Source organism: Acipenser ruthenus, chromosome 6 (assembly GCF_902713425.1).
Source record: "Acipenser ruthenus chromosome 6, fAciRut3.2 maternal haplotype, whole genome shotgun sequence".
Lineage (NCBI taxonomy): Eukaryota > Metazoa > Chordata > Actinopteri > Acipenseriformes > Acipenseridae > Acipenser > Acipenser ruthenus.
In genome coordinates this window covers 7,757,410-7,783,375 of record NC_081194.1, presented here as the reverse complement: position 1 = coordinate 7,783,375, position 25,966 = coordinate 7,757,410, and the positions used below count along the sequence as shown (strand labels likewise).

Here is a 25,966-nt window from a genome sequence, read left to right as displayed (position 1 = left end):
AGTGAACTTGGACGGACACCTGCCGGGCTGGTCTTTGCCCTTCAGAGGCCAGTAGCTCGTTGACATCTGCTCTTGAGTGTATAAGAGGAAGCTTGCTTGGTTGTGGGATCATAGGATGCCCACTGAATGTTTAGTTTATTCATGTTGTGACCACAGGGCAAACACAGGTACATCTCAATAGTGCAACATGAATACAAAGAGAGACCTAAGTAGACCATACTCAATAATAAACAATACAAGAATTACTATAGAGTCACCACCGCATAGAATGTGTGCGTTTGTGTTAACATGATTCACCTGCAGTAAGCGAGGGACGGTATAAACACTCACACAATAACCTGACATTCAAAATATCCCCCAATCACCAGTTCAGTAATCAAAACAAACAAGCATGTATACGGTTAAAAATCTTTATTAAGAAACTCATTACACAGTAAAAAAGATGTATTAAAACCTATGAATGTCCAGAGTAAAAAGACGGATACATGAATCCTGTTCTAAATACCATTATACACAGCTGTAACAATTACTGTACTACATTATTATTACTGTTTTGAAATTCCTTGTTTAGAAAGACACAGGGTATTAATGCTTGTGACAGAGCAGCCGTCTGCCGTGTGGATGCGTGCATTCGCTGCTGAGTGACAGGCAAGAAATCGAGTTGGAGGTTGAAGTTGATTCGCCCCGCAGGCAAACAGGATTTATTTACATATTGTAGCGCTGAGCTGCGGGGCTTCCCGGATATAATGAGACAGACAACAGTTGCGGTTCAAAGCAGTAGGAAACCGCTGTCTATTATTTTTTTTAGCTTTTAGTGAACAATGGCTCTCATTCTTCTCTCACTCACAAACTCAACCTCTCTTAACTCTCACTTTCTCTCTCTCTCTCTCTCTCTCTCAATTCCCCTGCCACCAGATCCAGCTTCTCTCTTTCAAACTGTAATCTCCACACACACACCCTGTCCCTCCCTCTTCCTCACTCATTGGTCCAACACTCCCTATCTCTGATTGGTCGTGTCAAACCTGATCCCATTGAAATCAATGGGAATGGCAAACGGCAAACGCCATTTGTCCGATATAAACAGCTGCCCAAAATAACCCTGAAGTGGTGGCGACTGTACATCCAAAGTAATAACAATAAAAACACACATACACACACACATACATACAATACACATACATGTATTAAAAGATAAAGATATTTATATTGTAATAACAATTTCATTACAGCTAGAACCAATTCACCTCAAACGCAGGTTACACTGAACAGCAGTTTTAAACCCAGACAGGCTTGATAACAACACAATGGAATCCAGAAGGGGCATTCCAGAACCCCAAGGCTGTGCCGAAGAAAAAATAACGACACAACTGAAGATGAAGAGGACTTATGATCAGAGCAGCTCTGTGCAGACCTCTCAGCTCAGGTCTTTTACAAGCACAGACTGACAGGTAGAACACAGTGAATGCAGAACCTTATAGATATGAACGAGAATAAAACAGGACCTTCTGCCACTTAATCGTTTAAGAGAAAAGTGACAAAGAAGGTTATCATAAGTAGAATCGCAATTCCAGTCATTCAATGCAATCCCACATTTTCTTTATTTTTTTTTTATTTAGAGTGTCTGATTATTTCTTCCCCAATTTAGAATATCCAAGCATTTTTTCCCCTCACTGCAAGAATTCCTCACACAGCTCAGGAGAACTGAAGGTTCCCTTTCAAGTATTATTATTATTATTATTTATTTCTTAGCAGACGCCCTTATCCAGGGCGGCTTACAATTGTTACAAGAGATCACATTATTTTTTACATACAATTACATTATTTTTTACACATTAATTTTACATACAATGGGTATTTACCTCCTAAAGACCCGAATCATGAATACTTTATACCAAAGCTACTCTTTGAGTCTGTGACGCAGTCATGACCCCCCCCCCCCCCCCCACGAGGGATCAAAAGGACTGCAGTCACAGATCTCAGCGTCATTTTTACTTCAAGACTGCTGCGAATGTTAATGGTTACATTTCTAGGGTTATGATAATAACCTAACATTCACCTTCAAGTAAGAAATGCAACCATTACTGAATGGGTCAGTATACCCAAGCCGTTGCAAGGTCAAGATTGCCGCACAACCGGAGTGCTACAAGGCTACGGAACCCCAGTAACACGTAGCTAGGGCAAAAATACTAAGGGAGAAACTCACCTCTATACCTGTGTTGTAAGGGTCGACTGAGAAGCCGCCCTTAACACTCTAGTTCCAAAACCTGGTGGAATGGGCAGTGAGCTTTTCTGGAGGGAGCAAATTGGCTCGCTCATAGGCAGTGTCTGCTATCCATTTGGACAGGCTCTGCTTAGACAGGGCTTGGCCATGAGACTTCGCCCCATAGCAGACTCAGATGCAGTCATTCAGGGGCCAGACCCAGAGCTGCAGACTCGATGGGACAGGATGCCATAAGGTCCCCCGCGCCTGACTGAGCAGGTTTGAAAACCAGAGCCTCCTGGGCCAATAAGGGGCTACTAAGGAGCACCTTGGCCCGGTCATGCCTGATTTTCTCCAGACACAGCGGGAGCAGGGCGAGGGGTGGGAAGGCACATAACAGTTGCCTCGGCCACTGGTGTGCAAAGGCATCTAAATCGCTAGCAGGTCCCCGTAATGAGTGATTTCAGCCGTGGCCAGTTCCGAACATCACCTCTGGCAGCGGGCGCAGTCGGCTATGCCGGTCTTTGAGGCTGCTGGGCCTAGGGCATCAGTTTGCCACTGGTTTACGCACTTGAGGTTGTCGCTTGGGAAGCAGACGGACCAGCTCCTTTGCGTATTCCCGCCCGCTGTGAGAGCGTTACAGCATTTCGTCCACCGCAGGACCAAACGTATGCCCCGGAGTGACCGGGGCGTCCAACAGCGGTGCATTGTCCCAGTCAGGCACCCGTGCCTGGGGAAGCCAAAGCTGCCTGCAGGCAGCTACCAGCGCAGCCAGGTTTATGCCTACAGCTATCCGTTGAGTTTAGACACACAGAGCAGGTTTTTATTTCACCAGGCGCAGCTCTTCCAGCTGTTGTGGTGAGGGCCTGTGGTTCGTGGAGAGGGACCGCAGCAAATGTGACTGGTAAGCTACCAGGATGCTGCTATTGTTCCCTAGCCGTGCGGTGAACGCCCCGGCTGAATAAGCCCTTTGAGGATCACCTCAGAAACCTGGCACTGCTTGTTAGGGGCAGGCGGAGTCTTTGGATAGTAGCGCCAAATTAGGTGCCTGGACCAAAGCAGCCATGGAAGCCTCAACCGGCGGAAAATGGGCCAGACAAGAGCTGTTGCTGGATGGTCCCAGGAAGACTGGATTTCATATAGAAATTCCTGGTGAACTGGGGGGGGGGGGGGGGGGTGTATGGGAGAGGCGGTAGGCTCCTAGTAAAAACATAGAAAAGCAAAATATATACAGATAGAAGCAGCAATGTACTTATCTGAACAAAGCTCTATGATCAGGCCAGTTTTAAAAGGAAAAGTGATACTGAGATCTGTGACTTTAGCCCTTTTGATCCCTTGGGAGTGGGGTCACGACTGCTTCACAGGCTCGGTGAGCAGCTTTGGTATAAATTATTCAGGATTCGGGTCTTTAGGAGGTACCTTCAGTTCTCCTGAGCTGTGTGAGGAATTCTTGCAGTGAGGCGAAAAAATGATTGGATATTCTAAATTGGGGATAAAATAATCAGGCAAAAAATAAAGAAAAAGTATGATGCTTTCATCTCTGCCAATACAATTCTTAAGACAAAAAAATGCCTGTATGTGTTTATGTAAGCATAAACTAGAAAGCTAGAAGTGGTAAATGACTGTATTGAAAGAGAAGAAGCGTTTAGCCCCCTGTAATCAATAGCTGAATCTTTATGTGTATGATATGGCGACGGTAAAGCAGCCTGTGATATCAGCAGCTCGCACTGTTCAAATACTAACAAGCAAGTGATAAAATCGATGCTGTGAAGTTCTGTACAGGGTGCATGTTGTGTGGATAAAATCACAGTATCTCTAAAAATAAGTAGGGTTAGACAGGTTAGTATTGTAATGGGATACCCTCAAAGAACATCAGGAGCTGCGGGCAGAAGTGACAGCAGCATTAGGGCACTGCGAGACCATTTTCAGCCAATGTTCTACCAATGCACCAGCATTGTTAGCGGACACAGAGCTAATGGAATTGCTGCCTAAGAAGGAAGGAGACATTCCTGAATATAGAGCCTTTTTGATGAACGGACTCCCTACTAACTACAGCAATACAACAATCAGAAGGCAGCCACAGTGGTGAATTTATGGCAGGCTTTGTATTGCATTAATAGAGACCAGCATGTTCTTCCAGCCCTTGAAGCTGTGTGGCTACATGAGATCAAGCACTTCTCATATATAATCTAATACTCCAGCATGTCATTTCACTCTGTGATCCTCACTAGGGGGCTAAGAGTGTCAAACCAAACCCACACAGTTTTCTATTCTCTACGGAAAGACCACTGAAACATAAAAGCAAAAGAAGGCTTGATCACAATAACAAGTGTAGATCAAGCCTCATACTGCTATAACATAACCCAGACCACTTCCCCGGGGAAATGTATAATGTATGCAGGAATGACATAGCAGCTTGGCTGCAACTTTATACAAGACTCTTTTTTCTTTTTAGAGCAGAGGGGATACTGTAACTGAAGCAGATGAGACAATGTTGATGAAACATTCTTTTCAGCATGAGCCCATTTGAAGTTTCTTCCCAGAATACCGAAGGCAGCAAATGCACTTGCAACACCACCAACTTGTGTTCTGAACTCACACAGTCTCTCCATTATATTATGTGCCTGTGATTGAGCACAGAGATAAAGTGGAAAAACCAACAGGTGGTTTGTCCCTGGTCAAAATGCGGACAGGACACGCAAAAGTATAGTACTTTCTTAATGTATAAGAAAGTTCAGACGCACTTGATCCACTGCTTCCAAAGAGATTACAATGCTCACTGGACCCAGGCAAAAAGAGAGATGGATTTCAAAGGGCTTTTATTTTTTCTTCAATCTTTTTTTTTTTTTTACCCTTTATTGGTACTGTGACCACATTGGTAACGATTTGTATGTTAAAGGGTTAAGTGATACGAGGGCATTCTTTTAAGGTTTTTTGGTATTCTTAAAAAAATTAAAATAATAAAAAAACAAAAAAAAACAAAAGAGAATTCTGGGATCTGGAATTGTATTTGCCCGTTTTTTTTTGTGTGTGCTTCAAATTTTCCTGCATCTCACTATTTCAATTTATAGGAGTGCGTCATCGGCACTTGACATTTCAATACGTCCCTATACTGCAGTGGCTGTTACAAACTCCCGACCTGTCATTGCAGGCTGGGGAAGGGCTTATTTCTGGTCTTAAGAATGACATCAAAACCTTTGATAGTCTCCACAGGGAGCCAGAACAAACAGCCGCTGAAGAGGCAGGCTGACTGGGGTCTGCCAGTGACTGACAATGAGAGACGAGGCTAGTCTCTGAGAACCAGATGTTCTCGCCGGCTTCCAGTGGCAGGATATGCTCTGCACTTCCCATGTTATCACAGTTTGCATCGTCTAAATCTCAGGTCCCCGCCCTAGCAGCAAACCCTGGAGTAAACAAGGGGAGTTTTAACAGCCGGCTACTTCCCATCCAGCTAAAGTGCATACAGACACGAAGGCAAATTTCCTGCAAAGATTATTATATACAGCCTGATTCTGTTGTTCTGCTCTGTGCTTTCTGGTGAGAAACTACATGACTAAGTGACTACAATCAGGTAACAGTAGCCCTTCAGGTTTTTGTTTAGGAGAGAGTGGCCGGTGGAGCTCAGTACAGACCAGCCCTGCAGTGGTTAACACCCCTAATCTTGCTGCCCATCCACAAGCACACTCGCTGGATTGAAACACTCCTTGATAATTGTGATTTTCTACACAGATCTCTTCGTTTAAGCAAACCAAACAATAACAAGGGTTGTTGTACCTTTCTGGAGACTGGATCAAGTACGAGACACTGATAGGAAGGCGTACCTGTGTCCTTTCTGGAGATGGAAAGGAGTTTGAGACACTGATAGGAAGGCGTACCTGTGTCCTTTCTGGAGACTAGCTCGAGTATGAGACAATAAGTACCTGTGTTTGTGTCAATACTCTCTCTACTCGACGCAAGCTTCCCTTCTCCAACTTTGTTCTGAGCATCAGGCTCGTCACTTTTGGGAGAGCAAGCACTGAAACAAAAACAAACATAGCAGTTAGCCGACATGATGCATTGACACACAATCCTGCACATCAGTTAGTGTGCACAAAATTGCTTTTAGCTTCTAATGACTAACTAAACCTGCAAAAGATACATAGGTAAAAAAGTCACATTACTCATCGGTGGTTAAATGATGCTGGTGGTACAACATAGTCTCCTCAAATAAAATAATTTGGTGTTTACACCTATAAACGATATATACACACACATTTTAAAAGTTGTATATTTTATATTTATCCAATAGCTCCATGTACCTATACATGTCCAGTGTCTGTAATCTATAACTGCAATGCACTGGGGGCGCTGCTTAGCACAGTGGGCATTATTGGTTACTATAAAATAAAAAATATATATATGTTTGCTTCTTTCAAAAAAGCACATTTTGAGACCTACATAGTGAATGGAAGTGCTCGACAGGTAGGATTTATGGAATTATTTTGTTGGCTACAACCCCTTTAAAAGGCTCAGGTTACTCTGCAGAGTCAAAGCTTGAAGATGAGCAACAACAAGATTCCACAACTGACAGGTTTAAAAGTGCAGGTGTCGAGAATTGGAAGCATGAAGTTGGTTCTGTACCAGTACAGTAAGATTATCATCTGTGTTGCTCCCACTTACAGCAGGTCACTTCACACACCAACAAAACACAATCAAAAGAGGTGAGATTATCTCTTTGGCTTGACTGTTTAATACCTACAAGACTGTAAAAGGTTAGAGGATTTTAAGATAACAGACTATTATGGTGAGCTTTCCTTACTTGTGAAAACTTTAAAACAAAATGGTACTTATCACGCGCTCCCTGCATGCGGAAATTAAGGATGTGAGCTGGTCCTACTGTAACAAAAAGATCCTATAAATAACCATCTGTTCCTTATGAAACTATGTAGGGCCTAACGTTTACTGAAATGGTTTGCATGGAAATCCAAGATCAGATCCCCTGCCCAGGGCCGGCGCAAGGATTTTTGCCGCCCTAGGCAAACAAAATGTTGCCGCCCTCCCTTTTCAGTCTTAGATATACATATATATATTATTTATTTCTTAGCAGACGCCCTTATCCACGGCGACTTACAATTGTTACAAGATATCACATTATTTTTACATACAATTACATTCTTTTTTTTACACAATTACCCATTTATACAGTTGGGTTTTTACTGGAGCAATCTAGGTAAAGTGCCTTGCTCAAGGGTACAGCAGTAGTGTCCCCCACCTGGGATTGAACCTATGACCTTCCGGTCAAGAGTCCAGTGCCCTAACCACTACTCCACACTGCTGCTAAAATCAACGAATAAACAAAATTGTATACCAGATTATGTTTTTTTTTTTCACGTTGTCACAAAACTATATACAGCTATATACAACCATCGCTCTGGTTACAAACTGCAGTGACATCTACTGTCAGCTCTACAATGACAATATTTATGATCAATAAATCACCATGCATGAGCTTAGAGTTATAAATAACAATTGATACAGCATACGCAGGTTACTTCAAACACATCGTATTTTCATTGTACCTTATTTATACAGTATCGTATTGCGTTCCTTAACTTCTATAAAACTGGTATCTAACGTGTAGGTTAGTGATCATATAATCGTGCACAGCAAATCCTCCAGTGCTTTTTTCTACAGACAGATCCTTGACTTAAGAATTAAAAAATCTTTATCGATGTGTTATGAAAATGCTTAAATGGCACACAACCGCTCTAATTTCAATGCCTGGGCACCGATGAAGCGATCTCTTTTCCTTGTTGTGTCAAGGCAATAATAATAATAATAATAATAATAATAATATTTTTTTCTGCGCCTTCAAGCAGTGTTGACAATTTGAAATTCTCGCCAAATCTAGTGACTTTAAGGGCTGACTAGATGAGATTTGTTGTCAAAAGCAACTAGCTACAAATCTAGCGATCTCCAGGACAGTCATCGTAGAATTTCAGAGATGTAAAACGTTTTGATAATCCTGTATTAGCAACGTGTTTTTATAAGAATCATTGTCAGGGTAATTCAATGAAATCCAATAATGCCCCGCCCCATTTGAAGACGCAAGGAAATTCAAGGCGCCATTTGCTTACCAACGGGCTCAACAACCACAAGCCTGTTCCCAGGGGAGACCAGCGTTCCCGTCCTTCCAGATTTCACGTGACACCGCACCGGCATGATCACCCCGCCCCCCCAGCATTCCCGTACTTCCAGATTTAGGACTACACCACTGTTCATGATATGGTTCCTTAACATCAGCAATAAGTTTAGCAGAACAAGAAACAGCGATCTAAGATGTTTAACATTTTACGACTAAAGAAATGTGAATTATAAAATGTAATTATGTACCGTGTTTGCCACCCCCTTCAATTTGCCGTGCCTAGGCAGCCGCCTGTTCTGCCTATACGATTACGCCAGCCCTGCCCCTGCCACCAAACAAACCACCTTTTCTATCATTAACAATGACAGGGTTGAATCTGATAAAGAAGCAGCAATGCCTTCATCCATCAGCAGTGAGATGAAATACACACCATGCTTCTAAGAGTTCAATCATCACGGTAATATAATAAACAACAGGCTGTCATGTTAATCAGTGTCTGTAAAACACCTCGATCTTTGTTCACTTCATTACAGTTGTAAGCAACTTCACCAGAGGGGTATATGGTAGATATTTGGTATTATCTCAGTTTCTTCATATAAGCTTAAAAAACTACTGTAATTTGGAATGCAGTGAACAGGTCATTTCACCCAGCACATCATGAAGCTTGCCTGTAATATAAAAACTCCAAGGGCACAGGCTTACAGAAACGGTTCTCCCTTCTTATAAACTCACTGGGAATACAGGTCAATGCTATTAAAAAAAGACTTCTCTTTTTTTTCACACATCAAACTGATTTATGGCTTTTGTCTGCTTCCACACCTGAGGAAATCCACATGTGCGTCAGAAACAGTGAATTCTAATATCGCACGTCACCCTGAATCTTTAAAACAAGACAGCTCTGAGCGAGGACTTCCTTCTTGCGCTACACTGGTCTGTCTGGCTGACAGTGCGACGAGGGTGAAACGCGTGGAAGGAGATCCGTTTCCATGTCAGTGCAGTCCCTGCGGGGTTCAGTTTACCCACCCACCATCAGTAACAAAAGGTTTCCCTTTGACACAGACTGACTTCTTTTGAAGGAATTCCCTCTCGTTTGTTTGTGTCTTCCTCCGGAGCCCCACTATATTTAGAACGAGACTACCAGAAGTTTCTCAGCTAAAGGGAGCACAGTCAGTTCTAGCTGAGGAGGAGGAGGCAGGGGAGGAATCGTTCTGTGGTTTGTCCCACAGTTTTGGCAAACACCTCCCGAGCTGTCTGAAGCCTCCTGCTCACAAAACTTCCAAATGAAGAGCATCTGGTTGCCGAAATGAAATATGGAGGGCTGATGGCAGTTGTAGGAGTCTGCGGTATAACTGGGGCGTGTTTACTGTGCTGAACAGATCTGGCATGGGCTATCACAAAGCAATCTTGCTAGTGATAAAACCAGGTAACCTGTCCACTTGCCAGGTGATACCTGCTGTCAAAAATAAATAAATATACTGAATGCAAGCAGGACATTGATAGAATTGCATGGGGTGAATGAAAAAAATTGGAGGAGGTTATTTTAACATCTCATATACACACCAGAGTTGTTTCTTGTTAGTTCTTTTTTACAAAGTACATTTAGTAAAACCTAGCATTGGACTGAACTGCTTTTTGAATATGTTCCAAGGTCTTTATAGTCAGACCTAATTAAACCACGTGTCTGTGAATCAAAATGTTTCATTGTGTAGAACACTGGTCCCATAATAATTGTTCCAAGTGATACAGAAACCACAAACTCCCAATTCCAATTGAATCTGCTTGACCACATTATTCAAATTACTGTTGTTTACTTACCAATCTCTAACACATACAATGCAAATACAACCCTATCTCGTTGGCACCTGACTGTTCAGCTCTGAGGTAGAGATTCATACTCTTTATTGAATTGGCCTGCAGACATTTGTGCAGGGCTCTAAATTGGCAACAAAAAGGGCAAGGCCAAAATGGTGTTCAGTTCAATAAATTTGAAGAGGGCACCAAGGCCACTAAGCTTAAGTCAAGGCCAAAGTGTAGGATGCTGTGTAATTTTGCTTAGGATTCCTATATAAAGCTATTTATTGGCCACAGAAAGAAAGAACACAGTTTAACTGAATAACTATTTATTCAGAAAATGCAGTTGTTGTTTTTTTTGTCAATCAGCAGCCTAGATTCAAGCCTGGGAGGACATAGCTCTCTGTGCTGAAGCCAAGTATGGGCTTTGATCGCTCATCCACAGGACCGTTTTTGTTCAATTTTAATTCATCCTCAAGGAAGTCTGCAGTAAAAATTCTGCAGCAATGACTTTTCAATGAAAAAAAGTATTACTGAGTATTAATAAATAAGAACAATACAATTTCAACTTTATTTTATTTTTTTATTTATTTTTTTAAATGTAGTTGTCAGCAACTGATTTTACCCCGTTTTTCTCTCAATTTGAAATATCCAATTGTATTTTAGGCTTAGCTCACTGCTACCACTCCCGCACTGACTCGGGAGCAGCGAAGACGAGCACATGCTGTCCTCCGAAGCGTGTGCCGTCAACCGACCGCTTTTCACTCGGCAAGCCCACCATGCAGCCAACCCAGAGCTACAGCGTCGGAGGCCAAAGCAGCTCTGGGCAGCTTACAGGCAAGCCTGCAGGAGCCCGGCCAGACTACAGGGGTCGCTGGTGCGCGGTGAGCCGAGAACACCCTGGCCGACCTAAGCCCTCCCTCAGAAATGGATTTAGATGAGCTACAAGTATTAAAAAAGTGAAATATCGCTGCTATACCAAACTGTACGATGCACTGTTTATATGTAATTTAATCAAATGCTAAAAACAATGTAAAAAAAATAGCAAGGCAGTTAGTATTGGGTATTGAATATCTGTAATCGGTTTGATTTGATTGTGGCTGGATTGATTTACCAGAAGTAGTGGGCTGTGTTGGTTGTAAATAACATGCAAGCTTTGCCTTTTTTCATTCCAGTGTATGCTTGTTGTTTTATACTGGCTTGTTGGAGGCTGGAGCTTTGGTATGCATTTGGCGAAGTAAATGTAATAAGCAGGTGTTTTGTTGTATTTTGTTGTATAGAAAAATATTTGAATGCGTGAGCTCTGTGTTTTGTATGTATATTTTTGTTTGTTTGGGGTAAATTCAATTTCAATAAGAATTTTAAAAAAAACCACATCAGTTGCTTTTTGTTTTACAAAATGGGACCCTGTTTCAGGAATTTCATGTAATGGTGTAATACACATGACAAAATACTTGGTTAGCAAATAATGGTCCCTCCCCCCCACCCCCCTCTCTCTGTTCATCCAGTTATACTTTTCAGTCTTTAAGAATTTTCAATGTTACTTTTGCAGTTACAAAGTTTACAATGTTATTATTGCAGTTTTAAAGCCACGATTTTTCCAGAAATTCATAGGTTCAATAATGAACTTCAATATTTAAATTGAATTGCTTAATTCAAAAACAGTATTTCAAAATATGAATACAGCAAACCATGTATAGTATAGGGCTATATTTTTGTAAATAGTTTTTAAACAGTTTTTTCTTGCATTTTTTTATATCCAGTTACATTTGTTAAAAGTAAAACAACAAGTTTTACTTTACAAAAACTGTCAAGTGTGGTGTTATTTGCAAGAATGATTTGACATTTAAAAAAAAAAATTGTAATTATAAATTTGCCATAGCTTTTGAGTTATGTTTATTTGAATAAAACATAGGCAAAAGCTCCGTTTTCAATTCCAAGGAATCTACAGAAGGGTTCTTAAATTATTGTGGGGTCTAAAGCGTTAAAATCACTGTTTCACCTAGCACAATAATCACACTCTGTACTTGTATTTGTAATGCCTGTAAACATGTTGCCTGCGTCTCATCTCATCACTATTTTAACTTTTCCAGAACAGTGTTGAGCATTTAGCTAATTTGTCAGTAGATTTGGTGACTTTGTAAACACAATGGAAATTTTATAAATGAGAATGTGACATGTAGCTAATTTATCTACCCTGAATAAAATCTGGTGACATTCTAGCAACTTTCTATTCTAAATAATAAAAAACCTAGTACATAACACTACATTTAAAGCCCGCCCCCCCCCCGTACTACAATTAGCTTTTTTACTCCCAAACTGCGAGCCCCCCTGCTGTTCCTATAGGCTGTGAGGACTGTTGCTTCGGCAGCAGATGCACTAGATTACCCCTGCCCGCCTTTCCCTACAGCTCCACCATTCAGAGGTGGCGATCTTTATGATTGACATGGTACATCATCTACCTCGTGCCGACACTGGCAGGCTAGCAAGCCAGATTCAGATGTCTTGTGTCACGGTTTGGTTCTCGCCCGGCTCGACAAATAGCCAGTGGAGAACCACCCGTACCCGTACCGTACCGAGCCCTCACAGGTCGGGGGTGCCAGTTGAGAAGGGGTATTAGTGCCAACATCAGAGGAAATAAACAGAATTGAGAGGCAGGTGACAGCTGTGTAATCTGGCACTTACTGTTATTACTCTACCACACAGCAATGCAGATGTGGAGCATGTCCTCAGTCAGTTTAATGCGATAAAAAATTAGTTAAGAAATCGTCTCTCACTGTGTACTGTGAACTCAATTCTTCATATTCGATATGGCCTCCAAGCTGCTGGCAAGAAATTCTACGAGTACAGCCTGCTTACCACACTGGCACGATGGCGTCATACTCATCTGGAAGCAGTCAGCCCCGTTCTGAAGAGGAGGAGCCCCCTTTAGACAAGGCTGTCCTCCAGGCACTCTTGTAGAAATTATTAAAGGTAAGATACATTAATTATATTTAATTGTACTTGCAAAACATTACACAGGCACCAGTACATGTGTGTACAATGACAATTTATTGTGTGTACTTTAGTAATATAGTATCAGTTGGTAACACCCCACCTCCCTCGCTCCCTTTTTCTGCTCTAGTGACATTTTGCCCAATCTGGAGACTTTGGTGGGTCTAGTGACTTTTACCAAGGAAGAGTTTGCAACACTGCTCCAGAACCTCCCAGACTGTGAGAGAGGCAGCCATGCAGAATGTCACTCATATCAGTCAACCTGAACAAAGCTACTCACTGCATTATAACACACACTGGTGTCTGCAATTACTGGAATGTATGTATTTTTACACCATATTCTTAAATATGAACCTAGTGTTTTTTTGGGGTTTTTTTTTGTCATACGCTGTCCCTTCGTTGCTAAGATCCAATACAAATGATCTCCACCCAGGTTTTGATTCTCTGCAGTCCGGGGCTGTATCATCGCAGTGCCAGAGAGACAGAGATTTTGAGATTTTAAAGAAAATAAATCCACAAAATTGATTGATCTTCAGAGGTGATTCGCCCCTAATTCTTACTACGTGGTCGTGCGATCTTGTTTAGCCAATCACGGCATTTAATTTATCCAAGCCATTTTATAATTGTACTTATTTGCATATTGTGAGCTGGATTCTCAAATATGTTGGAAATTCTGACAAATCCTTGCACAAATGAGACCAGGAAACCGTAGTTCAATAAATCCAAATATATTTATTATAATAAATACACAAATGAAGCAAATACTGGAAATTAATAAAAAGGAAAATAAAATCCTAACCCTCACCAGGGTATTAAGTCTTTGTATTTTCTTCTTTTAATCACACACCCTTTCTTTCAGGTTTATTGTTCTAGCAGGTAAGTTCTGTTGTTTTTGACCCCCTCTGCTGGGGAATCACTGGTACTGCAGGCCAGTGGTTCTGGAAGGTTCCAACCCTCAACGCCCTCTGTTGGACAACACAAGGACCTGTGACAAAGTACAGCTGATTAAAACGATTTTCAAACTTCTTGTTGTCTTTGTTTCTCCTTTCAAACCCGGAAGGCTGTTCATAAAGCAGGTTACTTAAAATAGACTCAACTCAACTTTGAGTGCTAATGGAATTCTTCTTTCACAATGGTATCACACACACTGTGAAACAAGCACACCGCTGACTGCTTTCCTTTTAACTACCAGGTTCCCACTGAACTAAATTATTTTGTCTTCCTGGTTTCCAGCGCTAAACACTTGCGTTGGAAACAGGCAGTCAACAACACACTTTGCATTTAACAATGACTTGCAGGTTTGCATAACACACAGCCCCCCCCTGCACTACGGCGAATAGTTGACTCTTGCCCTCTCTGTGCAGACTGCTCGTTTCTGTTCCATTAATCCTTGCCTTTGTAATCCACAGCGTTGTTCACTTGCCTAGCGCAACACACAAAGGTGAACCACATTTGGCCTCTCACCATACTGTCTCACGGGATCTCTCACTACCGATCTCTCCTTCACTGTGGCAGACTAGCCTCTTTTAAACTCCCAGAATTCCCGCCACGCTGCAGACTGACCACTGAAATTCTGGTCTACTTAGTACTCTCCTTTGCTCCGCCATTTCTTAAAAGTTGTAAAAACTTAACAGTGATAATATCTTTCACATTTATATTTGCAGTTTTTATTCTCCCTCGTCTTCATCGGTTACTCCTATTCTCTTAATTATGTTTAAAAAAAAAATGGTTGAATTAAGATGAGCTCCCTAACGTTTTTCTCGTAACTGTCTTTTCATGGAGGCTGGTATGAGGCACTGTTTATGTTTCGTTGGTGTCTCTTTTTCAAATTCCGTGACCACTTGTAGTACAAGCTGTACTTTAGCCTCGTGGTCTCTCAATACTGCAAAACAGTTTCCTACTGTCTTCATGGAAGGTTTTGGGGTACTGTTCAGCAGTCTTTTGCAGTTATATTCTGTGTGCAGCACGATTCATCCTGTGGTTTAGGCTGTTAACGGGTGCTGCTGGGTACCAGAATAAACTAAAGCTAATCAACACGCTGCCTGTATTTCTGATTTTCTGAAAAAAAATTCTGTGTGAATTTCTGCGGAATCCTGGAGGGACTGGTGATTAAACTGGTTCACTTGTGATTAAAAAGAGTGTGGTATTGGAAGAAAAGATGCACGCAAAATGCAATTCAAGTGGGCGAGTAGAAATGCTTATTACATGTAGTTGTATACCGTTTCATACATGCTAACATTCTGAGAATAAAATATGTAAGAAATAACCCACGACAGGGTGTGCGGTAAGACAATTCTTACCGCATGCCCTGGGTGCGTTGCGATGTTATAGCCATGTGGTAAGACAATTATTACCGCACAGTCACGTGATCTTGTTAAGCCAGTCACAGCACTTAACATTATAAAATGGCTTGGATAAATTAAATACTGAGCACTTGACTTGGCATGTTTTTATATTTATAAAAGTATTACATAAAGATCTGGACCCTCAATAAGGTCCAGCACCGGGCCTCTCCTTCTCTCACTCAGCCACTGTATTCTGCACTACATATTTTACAGACAAAGTTAAACATGTTGGCTATACGGAATCGCTTGATCATCTGAAGTATCTACTAGAGTACCACACTGTACTGAGTAATGAACTAACTGCATTGCATGTCTCTCTATGCACAAGTGTATATTTCCTACCCATCAGATACACTCCCTCCCTCTCTCTGTCTCACCAATATAAAAATGCACTCCCCTAATCACATTATAGTGGCCCATAGGGGCTCCCTGAACAGGTTTTGTTTTAGAAGAATCAGAAAAGCAGAGGCAATCTATTTAATCTGCACCTAGGGGACAAGGAACAAGGGTAAAGTGAGATTTCTCACCGTTTGCTGGAATTCCAACCATGTAACTCAAGACTAGGTATTATTCAGCCTAACAAAGAATACATCTCACAGGTGCCTTGTCTATTGGCAAGATAGGCCATAAGAAACAAAAGAGAGAAAGAAATAGAGGGTGAAAAAAAGGTACTCAAAAAACCCACTGAAGAAAGTGGCTGAATATTTACTTGTTTCAAGACCCGTTTGTACGATAATCATCACACCGGCAGGGCAAGTATTTGTTCAAATCAAAATCGCTGTTTATGCATTCCTCAACAGGAAATAAGGATCCAATTAAGATGTTTATCTCCAATAATATTTAGTGTCAGTTTAAATGCAGCTACCTCGCTTTGCATTTCTATCACATTACACATTCTTTCATCTGATACAATAGAAAATTAAAAACCTCAAAACTCAAATGCCTGTACACCCACGCCATATCCCGTAAATGATGGAGCACTCAAGAACTAAAACCAACAATAGGACACAAACCTTACTGTATGTTACTATGATGTCATCCTGGGTTGTTACAGTAAGCTGGATGATGCGATCTGTAAAGCTGAAGCATGGATAGATAAGGAGGCTGAAAATAGGATCATAAAACGCAACATTTACAGTCATGCGGAGTGCAGCTGAACATGTGTGTTAACACTGTCACACCAGGTACGGGCAGGAACCCACCCCACAGTCCTGCTACCAACTTTTTTTTCATCTTTCTAAAAATAGAAACACGGTTTTATTTAGCTTGTCTAAAAACTTACTCTGTGCTACAGGTCTATTGTAAATCATCAGTGAGCACATTATTGGAAAATGTAACCCTATCTGCAGCTACGAGCAAACACCGACACCAAGGACAGCAAGATAATAGTTGGTTTGTTTTTTTAAGCAGAAATATAAAAAATGCCTGAATGTGTGACCATATGACACAGATCCATTTTTCAATTTCTTGAGGAGAGCAGACAACGACGATTTTTTTTTAATACTGTACAATAATTACAATTTTCAGTCACTTGTTGATTCATCATGGATTCTGAAAAGCACTGCTATCCCCGTCTTTCTGTCGTCTTTCTTCTATTTACCAGAAACTATTCTACCAAAAGCAACATACAGCAGGAAGAGTATGTCTTTAATTTCTGCAAGGGGGAGTACTATACCTAGGGCTTCTGTTTTTCGGGTTTTATTAATTGTATTTTTCGGTGCTTCTTTTTAGCTGTTTTCGAGTTTTATGTAAATCGCTTTTTTTCGGGGCTTTTGTTTTTTGATATACGGTGTAAAATTAGTGTTTTCGGTTACTTTTCAAAATGCTTGAGGGTTGTTTTTTTTTTCTGTCAAAATACGTATAGTAGTAACTCGACAGTACTTGCAGACTTAAGTTGCACCTTCTTTCCTTTGCTGTCTTCCACAATGAAATTTCTTCTGGGGTTTTTGTGCGTAGACATTTGTGTACATTTCACCACAATTCTGTTTTAAATCCTCCGCGTCTTAACTGTAATACAGCTTGAAATCCCGCTAACAAGCCTCCATCCCGATTGTAATCTCGTTTTAAATCTCACAAGTGGAGTCTCCAATAGAAATGTAGGAATGTGCTGTCATTGGGTAGTTGGAGCGGGTTTAAAGTATTGAGAACGAATCAATGATAGATGCAATTCAGGAAGGCGGGACATTGCCCAGCAGCACTGGGAAATGTATTTATTATTATTTTTGTAGTAGGTTTTATTTTTTAATGGGAACAGGGTAAAGTCAATGTGAACTGATTAACCATTTTCCACAGTTTTTCCAGTGTTTATTGGCTATCCACCGATTTCATTTTTTTTTTTTTTGTATCAGGGGTGTTTTATTGGGTTTTAATCGGTTAAAACCGAAAATCAGAAGACCTAACTATACCTGCCTCAATATCTGACCTTAGTACTAAGATAGCACCCTGACTGCTGAATTTTCCCCATTAGTCTTGTGAAGAGTTGAGTACCACTGCTATAGACACTACAACAAAAATGGTAAAGCTCAGCTGTTTATACAAAATATATTAACAAACTCATACAGTTTCAGGACAGATGCACCAAAGTAATTAATTTATATTATTGAATCCTTAACATTTTTAGTTTAAACAAATTGTGCAAACTTTGCACTGGAACAAAATCTTGGCGATGTGGCCCTATCATTCTATTTCTTTGTTGGACTGTATCTTTCTCTGCGTTGTATCTCCAGTTTGTGGTTTTTTTGTTGTATTATATAATGCACCTTGTACTTTATATAGGTCTTTAAAAGGACATAAAGCCAATAGCGGCAGACTGTTCTCAAGCCCTGGGAATATGCTTTGAAATACCATGCAATATCTGCAAGGAGATATGTCTGCCCTTCAGGGTTATGTCACTTACTTTATAAAATAAAACTATGTATTTTTTTTTTAGTAGCAGTAATTTCCATATTGGCTAGAGATAAGGAAATGCTAGAAATGTGTTCGTCTCAGTTCGTTATTTTTAAGGTTGGCAGGCAGTATTATGCAATACTCCCATCTCTTTACCTAGGCAACGAAGCCTAAAATTGTGAAAGAAATCCACAATTGCCCCCAGTGGAACATTATCCATGCCAATAAAAGTGGCTGATCCACTTTAACAGACCATTAGCTTATTTGGATATCTCTACAGTACATGGAACTGGACCAAGATGACCTCAGCAAATATGACAGGAATACGAAAAGCTACTTTATTCATCATGAACACCGACATGAAAGTGCAGCTCGACCGTCTCATTTTTTGTATATGATTTATTGTTTTGCAAATGATGTTATTTTTCCAGACAAAAACTAAAGTGCTGTGCCATAACAGACAAACAGAAAACAAACTATAAAATAAGCATAAACACACACACACACATATATACATATATATATATATATATACACACACACACACACATATATACACACACTAGGGATGGGAATTTCGAGTAACTTAGTGCTCGAGTACTTGAACCTAATGCCAGACAATATTATTCTGCATATGCGCCACAAACATTACCACAAGTTAACACTAGAACCGCTGCAGTTATACTCATACCTAAAACCACCGCCAGTAGTTATTATGATGGTTACATTTCAAACATCATCAGTATTAAAATGAAAGAAACTATCGGATACAACTCAAAGGTTTTATTCAAGCACATCATATCAAACATCTGCACAGCCGAAACGCCGTATTTAAATGAACAATTAAACATAAAAGGCTTTATTTTCTAACTTACCACATATAAAGCACTACTTCAAAAAATGAAAAACTATAATAAAATAAACATTTCAAAAGAAACAAGTGTGTAAACAGATATATGTACATACAAAACTGTAAAAGTGAAAGTAGATTTTAATTTAAAACGAAAGTAATATGGTGTTAGCTCTTGCGTGTGTCACTCGTGCAGCACTGAATCCAGGTTGAGCTGCTGCAGCCTGCTGCTTTGCAGTTTTCTGATCAAAATGTTTCTGCCAAAGCGCTATGGCTAGCTTCAAGATAACATTTTCCCAGGTGCATTCCTTGTACAAAACAAAGGAATTGATGGCTGCCAGGTCCAGTAGAGATAATAGGAGATATATATTATACTGTAGGTTATATTCAAATAAAAACATGTATTGTAAAAGACAGTCAAAATGACGGCTTTAGCAGTTCCAGGTGGGCGGCCTTATAACTTCCTTATTTTCATGATCCTGCCTTTCAAATGCTGTCAGGGTACTTAATACATGTATTTAGGAAAAGTCATGAATGGACAACCACATAAACTTTCAGACACGCAGAGTAATTTAAATTTGAAAACCTCAACCCGTCAAAGTGGCTTCCATGGCTAGTGTTAGGGTGGTATACATGAATACAATATTGTAACAACCTCTGGTCTTGAGGCTCAAAGCAGGAGACGGAGACGGGATTCAGGGGCTAACAATACTACTTTATTAATTAAACAGGGTCAGTGTCAGGGCCAGGACCACACCACAAAAACAATAAATCCTTCCTCCTGTCTCTATCCTAAAAACTTGCTCTCTTTCTCGCTCGCTCGCTCGCTCTATTCCACACACACAGGCTCTGGCTCTATCAGTCCCCTCACACACAGAAAAGCGAGTGGACCACTACTCTCATGGGGGGGGCAGGCAAGGGCTCTAGATGACATGGTCCGCTCACACCCACACTACCGAAACTAGTGGTACGGTCCCTCCTTGAAACAATAAAGATAACGTGAAGGCACAGGACTAGACGAAACAAGACAAACAAACGACACAAAACTAAAGCCTTGCCGACCTGAAATGGTCGGATTGCTACAATAAATCGACTATATTCATGAAGAGAAAAATATTCATTTTTTGAGTGCTCGAGTAATTATAATTATTTAGAGTACTCGACTACTCTCTAACCCACCCCTACTATATATAGTTGTTGTCACATTTTCTGGATAAAAACCCCACTGTTGAAGGATCATTGGTCAGGCTGTGAATCTGAAGGAAAATGAAGACCAAAGAGCATTCTATAGAAGTTAGAGATAAAGTAATACAAATGCATAGATTAGGGAAAGGGTACAAAATAATATCCAAGTGTTTGGATATCCCAGTGAGCACAGTTGGATCAATAATCAGTGGAAGCTGCATCACACCACCCAGGCACTGCCAAGAAAAGGCAGTCCCTCAAAACTCAGCGCTCAAACAAGAAGGAGACTTGTCAGAGAAGCCACAGAAAGGCCAACAATCACTTTGAAGGAGCTACAGAGTTCAGTGGCTGGGAGTGGAGTAATGGTGCACCAGTCAACCATATCAAGAGCTCCGCATAACACTGCCCTGTATGGGAGGGTGGCAAGAAAGAAGCCGTTACTCAAAAAGTACCATCTGAAAGCACGTCTGGAGTTTGCCAGAAAGCATGAGAGTGACCCAGCTGCGATGTGGGAAAAGGTTTTGTGGTCAGATGAGACCAAGATAGAGCTTTTTGGCCAAAACTCAAAGCGCTAAGTGTGGCGCAAACCTAACAGTGCCCATGCCTCAAGACACACCATCCCTACAGTGAAGTATGGTGGTGGCAGCATCATGCTGTGGGGATGCTTCTCATTAGCAGGGACTGGGCATCTTGTTAAAATTGAAGGAAGAATGGATGGAGCAAAATACAGGGAAATACTGCAAGAGAACCTGCTTCAGTACGCTAAAAAACTGAAGCTTGGGAGGAAATTCACCTTTCAGCAGGACAATGATCCCAAGCACAAGGCCAAAGCAACATTGGAGTAGCTCAAGAACAAAAAGGTGAATGTCCTACAGTGGCCCAGTCAAAGTCCTGATCTCAATCCCATTGAGAATCTGTGGCACTATTTGAAAATTGCGGTCCACAAGCGTCGTCCAACCAACCTGAACAACCTTGAGCAAATCTGCCAAGAAGAATGGGCCAAAATCACTCCGACACTGTGTGCAAAGCTGGTACATACATACCCCAAAAGACAAAGCTGTTATTGCAGCAAAAGGTGGCTCTACCAAATATTAATGTGTGGGAGTTGAATACTTACGCAAGCAAGATATTTCAGTTTTTTATTTTTCTTAAAAATATTTCCCAACATAAAACCAATGTCACCTTACAATAATTGATTGAGTGTTTTAAAATAAAATATCAAACGGAATATTTTATATAATGTATAGATACATAAACCAGTTTAATTGGCCTTCTCGATGACGTTTCTAATCAAACTGTGAAGGGTCCCCCAAAGTTTAAATAATTATATATATGTATTTTTCCTTTGCCGGTCATCGGGCCTTTAAACACCATTGCACTGCATCTGTGTCATGCACGTTGCCTGCACAATATATTTCAAATGTGACTTGCTTTTGGCTTGTTAGATGGCACACTTTACTCATTGGTTTCCAATTTTGTTTTCCTTCCCAGTCTCCTGACACAAAAACATGACTTAAATTTCTTTACAAGGCAGCGCTGTTCAAAAGCTGGCAATGTTTTCACATTTAGAAATCCAAATGGCGCTAAAGAACTAATGTTTCGAATTGCCTGCCAATGATGTAAACCTTGAACTTCAAATTTAATTAAAATTTCTCCCAGAGCAAGCTGGAACCCATAACTTAAGATCGTTTCTCACAATTAGTTTTGTTTGTTGAACACCAAACCTATTTTTTCTACTTGAATTACATACACCAGTAACATGTACTGCCTGAAACGAGGAAATAAAACAAAAAAGAAAACTGTAAGCAGACCAACTGCCGGTAGGAAACTGTACGAGCAAACCGTCTCAACCTATACAATGTATATTACACAACATCTACAACGTATTACACGATGCAATAATTCTTTGTTTGCGGGGGGCATTAATACTAGATCACAGCATTCGCTTCTCAAAGGGCAAATAAAGGTATGTGTTTATATCCCTATACAGGACCTATCTGTGAACGGGTGTGGGGAGTTCAATTTTATGTAACCCAGACGTTAGCTCATGTTTCTCATAACCACAAACACATTTCATTCACTTGTATCCAGTAGCAGAGGGTCATCCCACACATGCAGCTGCAGAGTTCACTGCGGACTTCTCATATTCCAAATACTCATTTCTTAACACATCTCACAAATCTATTTTTTTTAACACTTCTGATGAAATGTGAATGAACTGTAGGAACAGACATACAGGTACCTTACGGGTCATCTTGCAAAATGCAATTCGTCAGAAACCTGTCTCGTTCTCTTAGAGTTACTGGCTGATTCTTATGATACTATCAACTTGGATGAAGAGTATTGAAGTTTAAAAGGGACCACAGGTTGCCTGACTAGCCAGAGCATCTGTGGCAGTTTACTTAAAAGGGGAAGACAGCAGGCATAGTAAAGAAATGTAGAACACTGATTAGAGGGCACTGCTGCTGGTAAGGTTGAGTCATAAGAACGGGCGCCATCGTACAAACAAGGTCATACTACAGCACCAAGGCAATGTCCAGTCAGGACATTATTGTAATTAGAAACTGGTAAATGGTGCTTTTAATGCCTTTTTGCAGGTTTAATGACCATTTCAGTGTTTTGCTTTTCTTCAGTTTCACTTTTTTAAAGCTAGACGTTCCTGCAATGCAGCTTCCCGATTGGTGGATAAAAGTTCTGAGGTTTCTAGTAACGCAATCAAAAAAAAAAAAAAAAAAATAAGCAGCCAGCATTACCGACCAGCATTGTGCACTAATAGTTATGCAGAATGGACTAACACGACTTAACCTCCTACTACCCTCCCAACAAATGGGTCACAACCCATTTAACACAATGCTGGTTATTATCATAACTATCCAGACTTCTATTTGCTTTAGGGATGACAAAAAGCCAATGTTCTCTTGTAGACAGCCTTTCTGTCACTAAGCCCTTTTCAAAAGTTTCTGGTATGGCCTTGAGTAGGGTATCTTAACCTCGAAGGCATTGATTTACACAGGCATGGTGTTTTTGTAGGGGAAGGGGGCGGGGTGTAATCTACAGGCACGGATTAGACATCCGTCAAAGGGAATATATCATTATTTCCTTCTCAGTGCCTCGAACACATGCTAAGCTAATAGAATATTAACAAGCAGTGACAGCTACAATAGCAGTTTTTCACTTTTATCTTTATTAAGTAAATGCAGAGAAAAGCCCATCACAGAGTTTAATAGAAGCTAAATTAGAAATTTTGAAATCCTGGAGGCTACTGTGCTCCCACCGCTTCATATCTGAAACAGATGTCTCGTCTCATTTTATTATACTGTGCTGCTAAATCCAGCCACAGTGACATAACTGCTGCTCTGCTTCAGAGTGGGCAGTCTAATTGGTGATCTAGCCTTCAACCTTAATTTATGGTGACAGCCTTCCAAACAGGTTGGGTTATGGTTTTGACTGCCTCTCGGGTGTACTTTGGTATGAATGGTTTAGAACGTTTCTCATTTAAAATCAAGCGTCGGAGGATCTTTATTGACAATGACACAACCTCGGAGTGCACACTTATCTCTTTGCAGAGATTGCATGGTATTTCAAAGTTTGTTTTTCTGAACGGCATATTCCCAGGGCTTGAGAATAGTCAGCCAGCTGGTGTCATTTCTCAAACTGGGCCAGCGCTCCTCCCTTGTGACTATTTCACTCCTGAACCCTGCTATTCCTTAATTATTAAAATCGATATGTCCTGACCCTTGTTCCAATCAGGTATCGTTTAACTAAATCTAAAAGGGTGACAGTCATTGTACTTTACATACCACACAGATCAGAGATGGTTTTTACTGTACAGCACTAAGGTCATTTATTTATATTTGGGGTTTTAATTGATTCGTGATTAATTGATTAAATCACACCGGAGTGAATTGTTTGCTCGGAAAAGAAATCTTTAAAAATGTCGGAGGGTACTTATAAAGACCAAAGGGCAACTGGAAGGCATACCCGATATCTCACGAAGAAAAAAAGCCTGCAACATTTGCTCATCGCTGCTTTTCTTTCATGGCCGTACAAGAAGTGTATTGCATCATCCTAGTCGCGTAAAATAGCACTCAATAAATTACATTTCTTTTCAGCTAACCGAAATAAAAAAGCACTTAGTAAGATGCCTTTGTTAGTCTGAAACTAGAAAGGTTACGGTACACCCAAACCGGATCTGTTAAATCCAGTATTCTAGGTTGTAATGCAGCTGGTACTTTACAGTACTATATACACTCTAGATGTATTTAACTTTTTCTTTAGACATGGCATTTGGCTGAAGGAAACGCAAAACGTGCAGTACAGCTCAAAAGAAAATGTCAGATTACACGAAAAGTGATTACCTGTAATTGTCTTTCAATTACCGATGCACCGAATCCATCTAAAAAGATTCGGCCGAATACCAAACTGAATATCGAATCTACAAAAACTCTCAAGAAAACTGAAGGAAACTGTTGAATGAAAAACAGACTGGCAGCTACTTGCATGGGACGCGCACAATCTATAGTTTTGAGCCTTTTAGTTAATATTATTTTTTATTACCGAATGGAATGGAAGATTTCAGTTTGAAACTTACACAATTTACCACTAGCCCCCTCCCCCCCCACAACAGAAAAACGTCAAAATACAGAACTGTTTACTTTACCTTTACAAGAAAGGAGAGCTGCATCTTTGCCAAAACCCACTATTTTCTTTAATGACGTTTCAACCTGTGTCACCTGATCTGAGAGTAGGGTTGCCAAGGCAGGTCAGGTTTTGTAACTCACCTCTCTAAACTGCAATGTATTCAGTAAAATGAGTGTGAATTGTGCAAACTGTCGCTACATCAATTGATTTTTTTTAAATTAATTGTTATCAAAAGCACACACCTGCCTGCGAGGATCGTTTCCATCAATCAGACCTATACAGCAGCCGATTGGCTTTCTGAGTCTCTGACTGGGCGGGACTGTGTGAAGCAAGAAATATTAAACAAATAGAAACTTTACCTGATGTCACAAGGTTAAATGAAAGAGTGCAGGTGAGTGCAAAGCTATCTATAATAATGGTGTTGCACTATTTTGATAGATATTGTTTACTGTATAAAAAAATTCAAGCAATAAGATTAATTGTTGTTCAGGCTCTCCCACTGAATCGCCACTGTGACCACAATAAATACATTTACTAAACTGCTGAAGCAATTCACACTCACTTTACATGTCGAATACATTGTAGGTTAGAGAGGGGAGTTAGAAAACCTAACCTGCCTTAAAGTGTCCCGAGATTCTGAAGCCTGATTGCCAACCCTATCTGAGAGCTATGAGGAAAAGATTACCGTGATGAGTAACGTGAATGATCTCCATGCAAAATATCTCTGCACTGATTATTAGTATTATTTTTTTTTATCTCCGTATGATCTTTAGAACACGTTTGACAGACAAAGCACAAACGTCTACAACAGTTTGCCGTTACTATATATTACAGGTTTACTGCAAGTCTTTACTGCATGAAAAGTGTGATGTGACTGCTGTTACGGTTTGCATTTCAGCAGCTGTGTGATATGTTTAGTGCACGTGCCACCAGCAGTTTAGGGAGTTGAA

At 40.5% G+C, this 25,966-nt stretch overlaps 1 pseudogene; it reads right to left on the bottom strand.

The window, feature by feature from the left end:
- Positions 1 to 25,129, bottom strand: part of LOC117411276 (tetratricopeptide repeat protein 27-like) — a 53,042-nt pseudogene extending 27,913 nt beyond the window's left edge.
- Between the last annotated feature and the right edge of the window lie 837 nt (positions 25,130 to 25,966).